Source organism: Ammospiza nelsoni, chromosome 3, assembly GCF_027579445.1.
Source record: "Ammospiza nelsoni isolate bAmmNel1 chromosome 3, bAmmNel1.pri, whole genome shotgun sequence".
Classification (NCBI taxonomy): Eukaryota; Metazoa; Chordata; class Aves; order Passeriformes; family Passerellidae; genus Ammospiza; species Ammospiza nelsoni.
The window spans coordinates 23,912,193-23,927,288 of NC_080635.1; positions in this window are offsets into that span (position 1 = coordinate 23,912,193).

Below are 15,096 nucleotides of genomic sequence, written 5' to 3' on the forward strand. Positions count from 1 at the left end.
ATTTCTTAATCAGGAATCCCAGGAACCAGGAATGCAGACACTGAAAAATCAGACAGCTGAGCAAAATCAGTGCGGCAGGATTACCATCTGCAAACAGAACAATCTACTTTGCATATTTATTTCTCAGCTGTTTAAAATTTTGAATCATAAATGCATATTCTGTATCACTTGTAATGCATACAGTCTAAATCGCTCGCACTCGCTCATGTTGGTTTGGGGGGTTTGTTTGTTTGTTTTGTTTTTGACTATTTAAATCTGGTTAGACAAGAGCAACAGAAATTGCAAACCTTACACAGAATTCCTTTGTTGCTTGCTTCTACTTAGACAAGCCTATTAAATGAAAGAAGCTGGTCCCCTCATTCATTTCCTTTGCAAATTCCTATTTAACCACTCCAAATCGAGATGAAACAAACTGTGATGCTGGTCCAGAGTCAGATTTTTTTTTCTTTTTTTTCAGAGAGTCCCTTTACAGTGTGCCTGAAAGCAACTGGCAGCCAAGTACCTACTTAAGACTCTAAAGGTTGCATTAGTGGAAGTTTTGTGTCTGGTTCAAGGCATTGCCAGGTAGTTTCTAAAGCCTGTAATTCACTAAGTGTCCAACAGAAACAGCTTCCAACAGGACCTCTAAGCAAGAAGCCGTGTTTATATAGACTGTCTGAGACATTTGAATTGTGCTGAACTCCAGCCATCGCTCAACCAGTTATAACCAGCTGTCAGGGCTGGGAAGGAAACCAGGATAAACCAGTGCGGTGTTGCCTTCCCGAATCTGCTGGCAGGGTGGCACAGCAGGCTGGGAGGTAGGAGCTGCTCAGACCCCACCTCGCTGCAGTGTTAGTGGGTGAATTTTAATATTCATCATTCCAAGGCTGCTCATTTTAGCGACAGAAAGGAGGGATCAGCTGGGAAGCGGCGGCCGCTGCGGGGAAGGCAATGCAGAAGGATAAAGCCAAGCACATGATAGAAAACATTCAGAGATCCACAAGTCAAAAATCACTGTAATCACTTTGGCTGCCCCCTTTCTCAGCCTTTTGTTGTGCTCAGCTTTTTCCACTTTCCGGAATCCTCCTGAAGCAGCCAGAGCAGCCACAGCCAGAAGAGGCCAGCCAGGATCCAATGCTGCTCAGGCACCACTGCTTCTCCCCCTCTGTGTCCTGTTTTTCTCTGGACAACAGAAAATATCCCTGATTGTCTGCCTGTGTTGAGGCATCTGCAGGGAGCACCTTCCAGGAATGACTCTCACACATTTTGTAAGATTAGGCACAAAAAGTTCAGTTACAGGATAAAAATCTCCCAGCCACAACAACGTGGCGCAGCTGCAATGAGGAGCTGGAAAGGAAAGAGAATGGAGACAGCCCACCTTGCTATGGGACAAGGGGGGTTGATTTAAAAGCATGTTTTAGAAAGTTTTCATTCCATAGTAAATACTTGCAATGCCCATGAAACGCCTTAGGAAAGGAGAAATGTCTAAGTAATGAGAAGATTATAAAATTATGGTACCTGTGGTGTTGAGTATCCATTCTTTATGCACAAAGTAGCTCATGAGGCAAGCAGGCAGCACACATGACCTGTAATCAGCAGGAGATGCTTTTGGCAGGGATGGATTAGTCATTCACCCCTGTGCTCTGGTGACATGTCCTCAGAGAAAGGTTTTTTGGGGAAGCCTCACAAGCTCCAATGCTAAGAGAACATAAAATTTTGATGCAGAACTTCATATTTGATTGAAATTTTATTTTTTTTTTTTTTAGAATTTCAGCATTTGGGTAGATTCTTACTTACATGACTTTGCTTATTCATTCTTCAGTCTCCTTGCCAGCCTCCCTGTTTTCAGACTTCAACTTTTACAACCCATAAGAGCAAGAAAAAAAAGATCAGTTTAATCAAAATATAACAGGTTTTTTTTTATTTTCAATTTACACTGCAGACCCAAAAATACTAACTTTTTTTTAAAATTCAAGCACTTTAAATTCAGTTTTGATTTTAAGCCCAATCTATTGATTTAATTGCTAAGGGAAAAAAAATCTCTAAATATTTATATAATATTAAAAAATTATGCAACCACTGTCCTTGGACGGATAATATTCAGCTAAGATCTGCATTCAATTATTTAGCTGGTGCTACAGAAAGTGATTATTCCTTTTACTTGAGCAGTAGCTTACAAAAACTTGAAGTTGTTCTGAGAATTAATTTTCAACTAGGGAACTGTTTTGAGACGTGTGTCCTCATGGAGGCTGGGAATGCAGCTCAGTGATCCACACCAGTGGTTCTTCCTCCAGCACTCACAGTTGGTTTTATTTAAAACTTCATTTTTTAGGAGTGCTTCTACTGCCATGAGCAGGGTCTGTTTACAAGGGCAGCGCAGTCCAGTGTGGATGACACTCCCAGGGGGCAGGAAGGACCAGGTGTCCTGGCAGAGTCTCCAGTGCATGCTCCGGGCAGGAAGTGCAGAGCCGGGCCTGTGTGGAGAACACACATGGATGTGCTCCAGCTGGAGCAGCCCAGGATATTCCCCCTGCTCTGCAGGTGAAAGGGGTGCAGGAAACCAATGCTGGGCCCCTCACTGATGATGAGAATTTTCTTTCCTCTGTCCCAGACCAGAGGGACATAAGTCTCCAATGTCCAGAAAGGAAGACAGTGTGATGTGTGGGAGGGACAGCATTTTCAGAGCAGGATCTGGTGCAATGGCACTTACCCAAAGCTGTTCCTGCTTGGCTGCTCCAAAACCTCCTCACAGCTCCTGCACAGCTGTGTCAACCCTCTTGTTTATCCACATGGTGTGTCCTGGACTGTATCTAAGCTCCAGGGACTGGGAGATGCCTAAGCTAAGCCCTGTGAAGTTTTCTCACTGCTGTGAGTAATGGCTAGGGACAGGCAGTTGCTTTGGCTTAAGCAAACCTGTGCAGCAATACTCATGGTTTCAATCAAATGCACTACTCCCCAGATATAACAAAAAAAAAAAAAAAAAAAAAAAGAACCCAAAAAAACTCCCCCAAAAAAGAACCCAAAAAAACCCCCCAACCAAACAAAATCCCCCACAAAACAAAAAACAAACAAACAAAATACAAAACAAAACAAAAACAGAAAAAAGAAGATATGAAGAAGCAGTTGTGTATTCCTTTATATTTTCAAGGCTTTACAGTATATTGATACTCACTCCAGTGTCCATATCCACATTCACCTACATCTGCAGCAGCAAAGACATTGCATATCCAGTCCTTCTCATGCATGCACTCTGGAGCAGAACAGCAACTCTTTTTTTTTTTTTGCTAAAAGGAGAGAGATTTTTAAAGTTCAGTATCAGTTCATCCATCAAACCACCAAGAAAAATGGAACAATTATCAGATTCAGTTCAATTATTCAGTTGAATCATTTTTGTCATTGCAATGAAATTGCAGCATGAACTCTAAAATAAAATTTAGATCTCATGTTAAATCTCTCAAGTATTTTTTGGCTTCAGCTTAGCTGCTGTTCCATGATAATGAATCAAAGACTCATTTCCTTCCCATGTCTACTTCTTCTTGACACATTCCTGCTCAGCACCCCTCTCAGTTACACATGCTCTCTGCTTTTCACAAAAGCAGGAAAAGACTTTCCTCTCTCTGCTTCCAAGGGCCAGGCAGTGCCAGCCCAGCTCCCATTGAGCAGCTCCTGGAGCTCACCTCGCTCTATGAATAGTTTCTCTGAGCTCAGCCCCAGTGGAGCTGGCACAACCTGGCCTCCAGGAGAAGATCCAATCAGCCCAAAGACAAAAACAAGCTCACAGCAATGGTGCAGGGCACAGCTCTGAGAGGCACCAGCCCAGCTTGGGGACAGCCAGAAGAAGGTGCCAAGTTTCTGTTACATCCCAGGAGAAGTTTGCACAAGGTTACTGGAGGATTACAAAAACTCTAAAGGAGATTTTTTGGCAGGTCTGTGCTCGGGCAACTTATTATTATGAGCTTGGGAAATATATCCTAGCTGTCTTTAATAGGAATGCATGGCAACCTCTGAAGGATTTATCATCTTAAAAGAGAAATCACAACAGCTAAAAATCTGGATGCTGAGAAATGTACCATTCAATTACAAAGCAAATTATATGGGTCTCCTGTGTGTGGTTCTGCTCTCAAAAAGCATCAGCAGCTTCATGCTACTTTACAGACATGTTTTTCCTTTACTTAGAGAAGCACCCTGTAAATCAGAAATAAGAGATCCTCAAGAAAAATATTTTGGCAGTAATTCCAGATCTGAGGGGCACAAAAGGAGTTAAAATCCAGCAGAGCATAGCCAACAGTTGAGAAATAAGTTGGTAAAAGTTATTCTGGGAGCAGTGGGTCGCAGTAAGTTAAACTGTGTTTGTTGTCTGAAATTATTCCAAAAGCAAAATTATTCCAAGGGAGAAGGATAAATATCCTGGAATAATCCAAACCAAAAATCAAATACAAAGGGAAGAATAATATTTCATTGGATTCCAAGTCCATGTAATCTTGAAGGAATTAACCACTTGCCTAGGTTTTGCTGTCTATTTGTTTCTAAGGACTGAGACTGGAGGGGAAAGCATTAGGGGAATGCAGGGAATCTCAGACAGGGCACTAAAATTGAGTTACTCTGTTTACATACTGTGTATGCTTTTAAACAAAGTTGATTTTACCTTCCAAAATCTAATCCCAGTAATACAGAACACATACTGTGTTTCAAAGGATGCTTGTACAAAGGAAGTACTCTCTTTAATAGAAGCCCAAAGTTAAATATATAAATTTTAATGCAGATTTTGGAAAGGAGGTTCACTATACTCTGTAGCAGGGCACTGGTTGGCCTAAGTATGATTCACCCAGTACCACTTGAGCCATTACACACACAGAGGTGTAAATGTTACAGCTTGTAATAATTCCAGAGTTTCTGGAGATAACTTGATATGTCAGATCCTTCTCTGTCAGTGTGCTGGGAACTACACACCTACTATGAGCTTTAAATGAAGAGTAAATGCATACTTAAAGAAGGCACAAATAAATCATTACCTCTGCTAGTGTAGCAAGAACTTAGCTTCAATAGGTAGCATTACAAAACCACTGCTGCTCTGGGGGGCTGTCCTGATGCAAGGCAGCACAATGTATCCGGAATTTCAAGTCCCATATTGAAAAATTTAAGCACCCATATAAAGTTTGACTTGCATATTTTTTTAATCTCTGAAGTAAATACCTTCCTAGGCATTTTAAAGGCTGTTTCTTTTAAAGGGACTTCTCTGATTCAGCTGATAAGGTATCCTGCACTAAATATGGTTTAAAACAACAAAATGCAACCCCCTCTGAACACACAGTAACTTATATTTGGGCTTCAGCTGGCTGACACAATTCTTTTTACTTGGAGAGCTTCAAAGGCAAACAATTCTAGTATCTGTAAGGCATCAATTTTCCCTCATGTTTAGGCTGTCAAGGACTTTTCCAGTCATCCCCCTTTTCCCAGCCTTTATCTATATTTAGAAATAAATATCCTGAAGAACTTATGGATATGGATATGGATATACCTATCTGTGGAAAATAGCAAGTCTGTCTGCTCACCCAGCCTAACTGAAGGGCTTAATAAATTAAATAAATTTATAAATTTGTTTATAATAAATTTGTTTGGAGTTATTCTGCAAACAGCAGATTGTTTGAGATTAAAAAGCAGGCAACAAATCCCCAACTTAGTTGGTTCTAATGTAAGTCAATTCAAGTTAGTTAAGGATTTCTTTACTTGTTTAGTGGTTATTTCCCAGTACTGATGTGAGGGTTATTCCTAAAATACATGGGCCAGCTACTCCTCCTACAGGTCAACACACTGAGATCTTCAATGGTAAGAAAATGGTTCTGGTGTTTCAGAAGGTGGCATATTTGTTTTTCAATGCCCCAGCCTGATTACAGGCACCAAATTATTTCTGGAGGCAAAACAGCATTTTCTGCTACCCCTTGCAGGAGAGAAAGAACCATGATCTCAACTGTTTGTATCATTAAAGATCCTCTAACATGTTTCATAACAGTACGTTCTTTAACCCCAAGGCTTTGGCCAAATTCCAACTCAATTACTGTCTACCTGAAAATTCTCCCGTTAAATTAGGGTTGATGGATTTGTCTCCTCCCTTTAACTGGTGAGCAGCCATGGCTGTGAAGAGCTTTCTAAGCTTCATCTTCAAACTGATTTCAGGATTAGGTTAGGAACATCAGTACACTCACGTGACCCAGGACTATACACCAAAATTAGTACTTGTTAACATTTCAAAAGGACATTATAAATTAATTAATTAACTAATGTGAAAAGCACAACTGCACGCTGTATCAAGAAAACAAACCAGAAAAGATCACATGCAATAAACTTGCTGAGAAATCCACTGGCAAATGGTGTTAGTGTATACAAGTGAAGGCTGAAGATCTAACTGCAGACCAACACGATGTGTTAACATTGTTTCAGATCCACTCCTGGGATAAACAACAACATTCCCGGTTTTAGCAGAAGGCAGAAATGTTTGTCATCCCGTCGTTACATGGACTATAAACTCATTGAATCACTTTACAGCTTTTGTTCTTTGATGGCAGCATTTGCTGGGGATGCTTAATTCGGTTTGTCCAGAATGACAAAAACAGTTGAAGGCATGTCTGCCTACTGAGAAAGCTTTCAGTGAAATGTTCTGCTTAATTAGAGAGGGTGGGAGATGCACTCAGAGAACAACTCCTTCAAACATTTCTGGCAATGAAAGGCTTGCTTAAGTGTGGATCACCCCAGTCCATGGAAAAGCCAAGAAGGGAGCAGTGCGTCAGGTCTGTGAGAGGTGCAGGGGTTTGGGATACCAGCATCCTCGGAACTTTCACAGGTTGTCTGGAAACACCTGCTCCTGATTTACCTTCAGTAATTACTCTGTCTCAGCTTCCTGATGCTCACACTCAACCCCACCTCCTCCCAAAAGGCTCCCCAAAGGGTGTCCAAGCACCAGCAGCAGCAATCCTTCTGCTCTCGTGTCAGATGGCAAGGGCAGCCTAGGACCTTGAAGGGAGTCCTGCTGTGGGATGAGTATTCTGGGAGTGGAAAATGAGGAAAAAGGGGAAAAAAAGAGGGAATGTTGTTGGAGGCTTAGGAGAATCCCCAAAATAACATCAACTGTATTAAAAGGACAGAATTTTAAAATATGACAATGCTATACATTTTCTAATTGATTTTTTAAAAGGATGAATTATTATACTAGAAACAATTAGTGATTTCTGTCCCATCAAAATTACTCTCTGGTGTTCCAAAAATATTTAAATCTGCTTCTGCCTGCACCTATGGATTTAACTTTTAACAACTTTTACAAGATTTATTTTCAAAGTAAGATGAGAAGCATTTGGTTGTATTCCACTAGGCAACAGTCAGCAGTGTAAAATGCCTCCATGCTCAGCAGAGTTTCCTCAGGTAGTGATTTCCATGTCGTATTTAGCTGAGATAAGCATGGACTGGGGGGAAGGACAGCTCAGCTCCAGCTGTGCACTCCCACCCCCCTCCCCGTGCTGGCACTCATTTAGGCTCCAATTCAGTCACACTGGGGAACTGATCTCACTGAAAACTAAAGAAGTCTTTTTAGGTTTTATCCTGGTCCTTCAGTGACTCTTGCTGATAGTAAGCATAACTAAAAGCCTGCAGAACTGAGGTATTCAGCAAATGTATTTGGCATGTTTAAGCACAAGCAGAAAAGCATTCTTCTGGATATAATACTATGGGCTGCAATTTCCATATAGTAATGCTTTACAAACTACTTCATGCTATCTTTCCAAGATGTGCATCAGTTTCACTGATTAATTTACTAGTCTGACAGGTCATTGACTGCCTGGACAAATCAATGATATGGCAGACAACAGGAATTTTAGCGATGAGAATAAGAAAGGCAGTGCTGTGGGTGACAGTACTTGGTGTTTGCTGGCAAGCCCCACGTGAAGAAGCTCAGTTGAAAACCCAGATGAGGAGACACAGAAGGACTCCATCAGAGGTGTCTGCTTGGCTGCACGGTGACAGATGGCAAAGGCTGAATGGTTAATGCCATTTCTCAGCCTACTGGCCTGGCTTGTGCTCCCAAGTGCTTTATGCGGTCTCAGGAAACTGCAGCAAGCGCGTGTGATGATTTGCCACTGAGGCTTACTAAGATCTAGCTACATATTCATGGCCTTTAGCCTAGCTGACTGATTTGGAGCTTTATCAAACAGCTGATTATGTGGCTTTTCCTTTTCCTGCCTTTTTTTAAAAAATATAAATATGAATGAATTCTGCATTCTCTATCTCCCTGATTTCCTAAGAATGCCAGACATTTTCTGGTGAAGGCATTAATTAGCAAAGGGTTGTGTGATGACATTTTAGTCTATTGGTACTTTAGGTCTCTGCAGATGAAAATGCTGTGGTGCCGTGGGAAATGTGTACTTAACTCTAACAGCAAAGGGAGTACAACTCTGGTCTCCTTTGGCATGTTTAGGCTGCTCCTTTTCTGAACTGTTGAACCACTGCAACAAGAACTGATATGACAAGATATCAGTTTAGATTTGATTACTATTATCTCTTATACCCACACTCACTACATTTGTAAAGCTCAGTCAGCCTGGTATTCTGAATTTCTGTTTGCAGTTAACCTTTAAGTGCAAACAGTGGGCCACAGTGACTGGACTCTCTTCATTACAGTTCTTGAAACCAGGACTTTCTCAGACAGGAATAGAAGAAGTTTTCTTATTTCACACTAGCAAAATTAAAAGCAGAATATATTTTTTTGCATAATGCAATGAAATAATATGAAAGGCTAGGAGGGGAAATTTTATTCTGCCTCTAAAATATATATATTAGTTCAATATGATCTTACACAACTTGACAAGAGGATTTTCATTATTAATAAGATGAAATGTAAGGCTTCTAATTAAGTGGAAAACAAACCAGTGTAAACTACACTCAGAACACACAAACCAATTAGGTTTTAAATTTAATAATAAATCATTTATCTAAAACCCAGCTGACTTGTTGCATGATGTTACCTGATGAGGTTTTATTTAATTTCTGCAATTTTTCTTCCTTCTATCCTTACTATTCTTATGCCAAAACAACAGTAAGTTTGTTTTTGAATCCCTAAGCTGAAATGCTACTCAATAAAATTATCAGGTAACAAATGCCTTAGCAAGAGTATCATTCATTTGGGAGGGCTAATTTACAAGTAAAATGAAATGTCTAATATGAATAGAACATTAAATTAGAACTGCACTGTTGGACTGTAAAAACAAAAATACTAGAGAAAAAAATTACAAATTTCATCCAGAAAACTGCTAAATAGCCCTTGCCCACAGGAACCTTCAGAACCAAGTAAGTAGTGACTTGCAAAGGATTTTAAATACTATCTAATGTGGAATTTGCCACATGAAGACAATTACTCAGAGAAAACCTTTGACAGGTAAAGTAGTATCTGCCTAAAAGTGGTGTAACTTGGCTCTACCTGTCTGAAGCAATTACTGTTTCATAACAAACTAATTACCAACCATGAGCATTACACATAATTGTGAGCATTACATTACATTACAAGTAATTCTCAGTTACTGGTATGAAGCATGGGTGACTGCAAGGTACCACACATGCAGCTGAAGCTGTTAGTGACTCTTTTTTCTGTGATCTTTGAGTAGAACATGGCCATTCATAATTGGTGACCAACTATCAATCAACAGCTTCTATTTCACTTATTCTGCCCTGTTCTCATAGCTTCACAAATCCTCATTTGAAAGTGAATATTTTTCATATTATCACCTATGAACAGGTCTTATATAATCCAGAGGCAGACACTCCTGGGTTGCTATTTTTTTCTGACAGACAAGGATACCGAAGGTCTTGGGACATCTTCTAGAGAATATGGTCACAAGTGCTCCAATCAAAGTTTCTCAAACACCAAATATGTATCATCTGCATATGGAATGCCACATTATTTTTTACCGTACAGCCTTTGGAACATGCTAGCCTTAACAGCAGTAAGTACTATTTTATCTTATTTGCAGGAGTTCTAAGATTTGCACAGATGGTGACGGTCCAGAGTCAGGATCATATGGCAAGGAAATGCATCCCTCTCTCCATTTTCATCTGATAAGAGTCACTGGGCTATGCTCCTTTCATCTGCAGAAAGGGGAAGAAGCAATAAAAGCTTTTTATACTAGGTGTTCCCACATTTAGGATAGGAAAAAATGCTTTAATTGTTCTAACAATTCTGTTTTCATGCATGCTAGTAGGTATTAAAACATACATATATTCATTCACCTCCTAAAGCTGAGCTTCCATGAAAGCCCAGAAACCTTTTTCCTAATAGGTATCACAAAAATCATCAGAGGAGAATACAGATGATCTAAGTTGGGTCACAGTAAAATTATCATTGTTACTTGTGGCAAGCATTCTTTCATTTTAAATCAAGCCTCAATTATTTCATCCTACTTATTCTTTAGAAAGCAGAAGTTAAGCATAAATATGCTGGATGAGATCTTTTCTGAGAAATGCATGTGGGACAAAGAAGCAAAGAACCACAGATGACCCCAGAAGGAAACTGTATGAAGTCAATCAGAATGATCACCTGAGTGTGTCTTTATTTGCCAGTATACACATCATATTTGTTAGAACATTGTCACACTGGTAAATTTAAAGTTCTCTAAGCAGAAGATCCATGACATCAACAAGGACTGTGGGGGACAGAAAGGGAATCAGGGAAACTTAGGAAATTTGTAAACAGAGCCAAAATGTGTGTGAGGGCTAGGATGCCCTTGCCAAAAACTAAAAAATATTTTTTCTTTAATGCAGACAGCGGTTCCAAAGGTTGACCAAATTTTACTATCATCTGAACAGTGAAGTCTGGTTTTGTTTACAAGGTAATGAAATCCAAAGGAAAGTGACAACAAAAGGTTTTAAAAGTGATTTTTCCTTTTTTTTTTCAAATACTTTCCAGCAATTAAATTCACATGCAAAAAGCTGATTTCACATACAGAAAATACTTTGAAATATCCAAAGTCCTCAAACTGACAAAAATACATTTCACAGAGATAGAGTAAACAAAATACAAATCCACAGCTGCAAGGTTTCAGATATGCAAAATGACTATTTTAATAGCATGTTTCAATCAAACTAACATGGGACTGAAGTTACCTGGGCTGTACAGGTAAATACAACTAAAACCAGCTGGTGGCATTCTGGCTGTCCCCAGAAAAGGAATGGATGTGTATGCTGAAAGTCCAGGGCTTTTTTACAGAAAGAGAACTGACAACATTAAACTGATCTTGCACACTGGAAACCCTCAAGATTAATATACAGTAGCACAAAAATGATAAAAGTAGTTTTTTTGCTAGGTAATAAGAAAGAAACCAAACCAACAAGTATCTGACAACACTCAACTGGAGATACTGTAGATACAATGTGACACTTAATTATAAATCCCTCTGGGGACTGAGAGTCTGACACACCATGTGCAGATCGGCACACTCATCACCAGAGCTCCTGCTCTCACCTGATGTGGGCTGAAATGCCATGAAATGTATGTCTTCATCTGGATTGTAATGACAGCTTCAAACAAAGTTCTCAGGCTTTAATAAGCTGCATAAACAGCTGCAAACAGTCATTTGCTCTAATTATGTTACTGTCAAAATGTAAAAAAAAAAAAAAAAAAAAAAAAAGGCAATTTTTAGGGGAATTTTAATTACGGCTTATTCAATTTTAAAAAGGAACAAAAAAGAAAAGCAGTTCAAATCTGTATGAATTCAGTCACAGGTATTAATTAAGGGCATCAAGGTTCTGTACAGAAATGAAATATGAAAACAAAAACAAATTCAAGAAAGGAAATAAGCACTGATACTTCACCTCTAAAACTTTTAGCAAAAATGCCTTTTTTTGTGTGTGTGCATATAATTAGGAGCATGGTTGATAACACAACTGCAATGTACCCATTTTCTACAATCTTTGACTGCTATATAAAAATAATTCTATGACTTCTGAGACAAACAGGACTTGCAAATATAACTTATTCCCGTTAAAACTGTGCTTGGTGTCTTAGATGTTTAAGGCTATACATGCATTGAAATTTAAGGAATTTCAGGTTGAAACAGTAGTCGAAAACTGTGTTATATTACAGAAATTGTACAATGAAGGGACACAGGTAGGAAGGGTACACATGATGCAGCATCAGCCTGTTCCTGTGAGACCAGCATACACCAGGTAATTATTGTACAACACCAGGACTTCAGACACAGGAAAGCCAAATCTGTTTTTAAAGCAGCACACTTCAGATATAGGTAGAACATGGTAAACCAAGCTGATCTGACAGCACTGACTGATATTTTTGTTTGTGATAGGATTTTGATTAAAATGCACCAAGAAACACAACCCAAACACTTTGCTACTGATACAACAATGCACATCCAGTCGGAAAAGAGGTATTTGGAATTCTCAGCTGGGAGTCACATTTACAGAAGCCTATTTTATATTTGTTAACAGAGATCCATCATATCATTTTTGTCTTTAAGTAATTGCAAGTCCAAACATTATTTGTCCAAATAATTAGAAACAGGCTTGGTTCTTTGGTTAACACCATGTGACTTACATCAGACACAGGAACCAATTAACAATAAACAGCCATATGAGGAAGTTTTTTGTATGGGGGGCGGGGTGAGGGAGAGGAAGGAAAGGGGAAAACTTCAAATTCAAAGAAATGCATTGTGTTAAACTGAACTGCCCTTCGAAACCTCCTGGACTAGGAATAATCAGTTTAAGACATCTCTTGGGTTGCAGTGACATTGCTTACACACCACAACTTCAGTTTCTCTACAGATTAAGTTTCATACAAAAGAAGGAAGGCACCGAGTGCATCGGTGACGTACAGGCAGTATAAAAGTATGCAAGAAAATGCTACATACTGTATATTTCATACCTTTTAGAAATGTGGTGAATGTGTGCTATCTCTATGCAATATAATGCTTTACAAATCCAACTCCTTATATCCCAATGAAAGAATGAATTAAAATGTGGAACACATTTTAATAATCTTGCTGGTAACAGCACAATTCAATATTTGTATTCACTAAGATCAGTTATTAGCTTATAGCCACCAGAAAAACAAGTTCAAAATCACTGAAGATCAAGGGAACTATAATCTAAAACTATATTTTGGGACAGAGCCAGCAGCCTTTACTCATGACAGATGTTCCACTAAGAATGGAGAGGAGGCTCAGTTTTACCACTGTTATTCATGTTAATAGTGCCTTTCTCTGAGACATCCCCAGGATTAGATGGAAGTGCTTACAGGGAAAGGTCCTACACAGCATGAAAGACATCTGGTTAAACCAGGACCTGAGAAAAAGGCAGAAGGTTCAGGCCCTTAGTCATTATATTAGCACTTTTGATTGCGTTAACAGTGATATAGCTTGCTCATAGAGCATTTAATTTCACATTGTTAAATCATCTTATATAAAAATAGGTAAGAAAGCTCTGTAAGAAAGTATATATACTATATAAGGAGAAATCTCTCCTTAAAAAAAGCAAATAAAGGGAAAAATTGAATAAAAGGTTTCACTAATTACACTTTGTCATGAAAATCACATTAAAAACATTTATCATAAACGAAACAGTACTGAGCACTAATGAACCTTGTGGTTTACTGGAAGGACAGCAAACTAGCTGTATAGTAAAAAAAGGTCATTGCTCTATGTCCTTTTTTGTAAATATTCCCTAATACATTCAACTGCTTAGAAATTTTCTTAAAATGTCATAACAAGCCATTTGCAAAATTGACCATCAAAATCGGTTCAAAGCCCTGCTCCTTGCTTGTACTATGGCCTAGAGATTACATCTCAAAGCTATGAGAATGCTTCTAGTTAATTCTGCAAAAGCATTCAAATTCACACTCTGGAAATGAAAAGTTAAAAAGCAATCCACTTTAGACCCTCAGCATGCAGTCAGTGTCCACGGGGTTTGCAAAACACAGAAAAACAATTAAATTGATACAATGGGCAAGACTCTTGTTCTCAGATACAAGAGAGAAAAGGATGACATAAATTACATCCCTGAATGTCCATGAGGTATTCCTTCAGTGGTATGGTATTACTGCTTCTGCTCTCCTGAGTAGGGCCTTTATGCCAGCTCGACCAGCAGATGCTTCCAAGGAAAAGAATTAATCCTTCTTGCTATAAGACAGCTTTGTCTGGGCAGAGCTGTCTCCTGATCTTCATTCCTACAGGAGCAGAACCAGCCACTTGCCTGACTCCTGGCCCATTTTCAGCACAAGGACCATGTATCTATATCCATCCAGCATAAGCCTGATCTAGCAAAACCTGATCCAGCATGTACCAGGCCCATCCATTACTTCAGTCACACCACAGAGGAACTCAGCTTGCCAGCACTAATAATTGTGCCATATTCAGGTAGACATAATATAAGCAGATACTCGTGCATAAGATTTCTGCATAGTCTGCAGAAAGGAAGAAACCCTGCTTGAATTTAAGGAGGGGCAGTGATAAGTTCTTAAGGCTAAACTAATCCATGTCACTGTAGGACAGTTGGCACTTGCCCTACACACCCAAGGCAAATAAAAAACCATCTACCCTCTGTAAAACACACTGGTTTAGAAGCCACACAATGTCCACAGAGACCAGCACTGCTGTGAATGCATGAACTCCACAACTCACACATCACAGTTTGTCTGAGCAGGGCCCTCCAAGGGCCACAGGGTCCAAGAGAGGAATATGAATCACTGCTGCTGCTGCTGTAAGGAGCCATCTCTTATTTTAATGCTCTTGCTCCCAGATGACATCTCTTCAATGGGTGTTGGTGATTCATGGACAAGGAAATGCTCCTGTGACTCTTCCCTCAAGAACTACCATCAGAACAAAGTGGTCTGAAATCCAGCTGTGATGTACTACAAAATCTAGCAGTTGAGTTAAAGACCAAAAAACCAGAACATTCTTGATGGCTCCTTCTAACAATGAACATTGCTGAATATTCCAGTTAAAATGATCAAGATGTTTAGGGACTGCTTTAACATTTTTAATAATAAGTTTTAAAAAAAATTCAAAAGCTGAGGAAAAGAAGAAACAAAAATAAGAGATAATGATTAAATAACAAGTTTGTGACAGTATC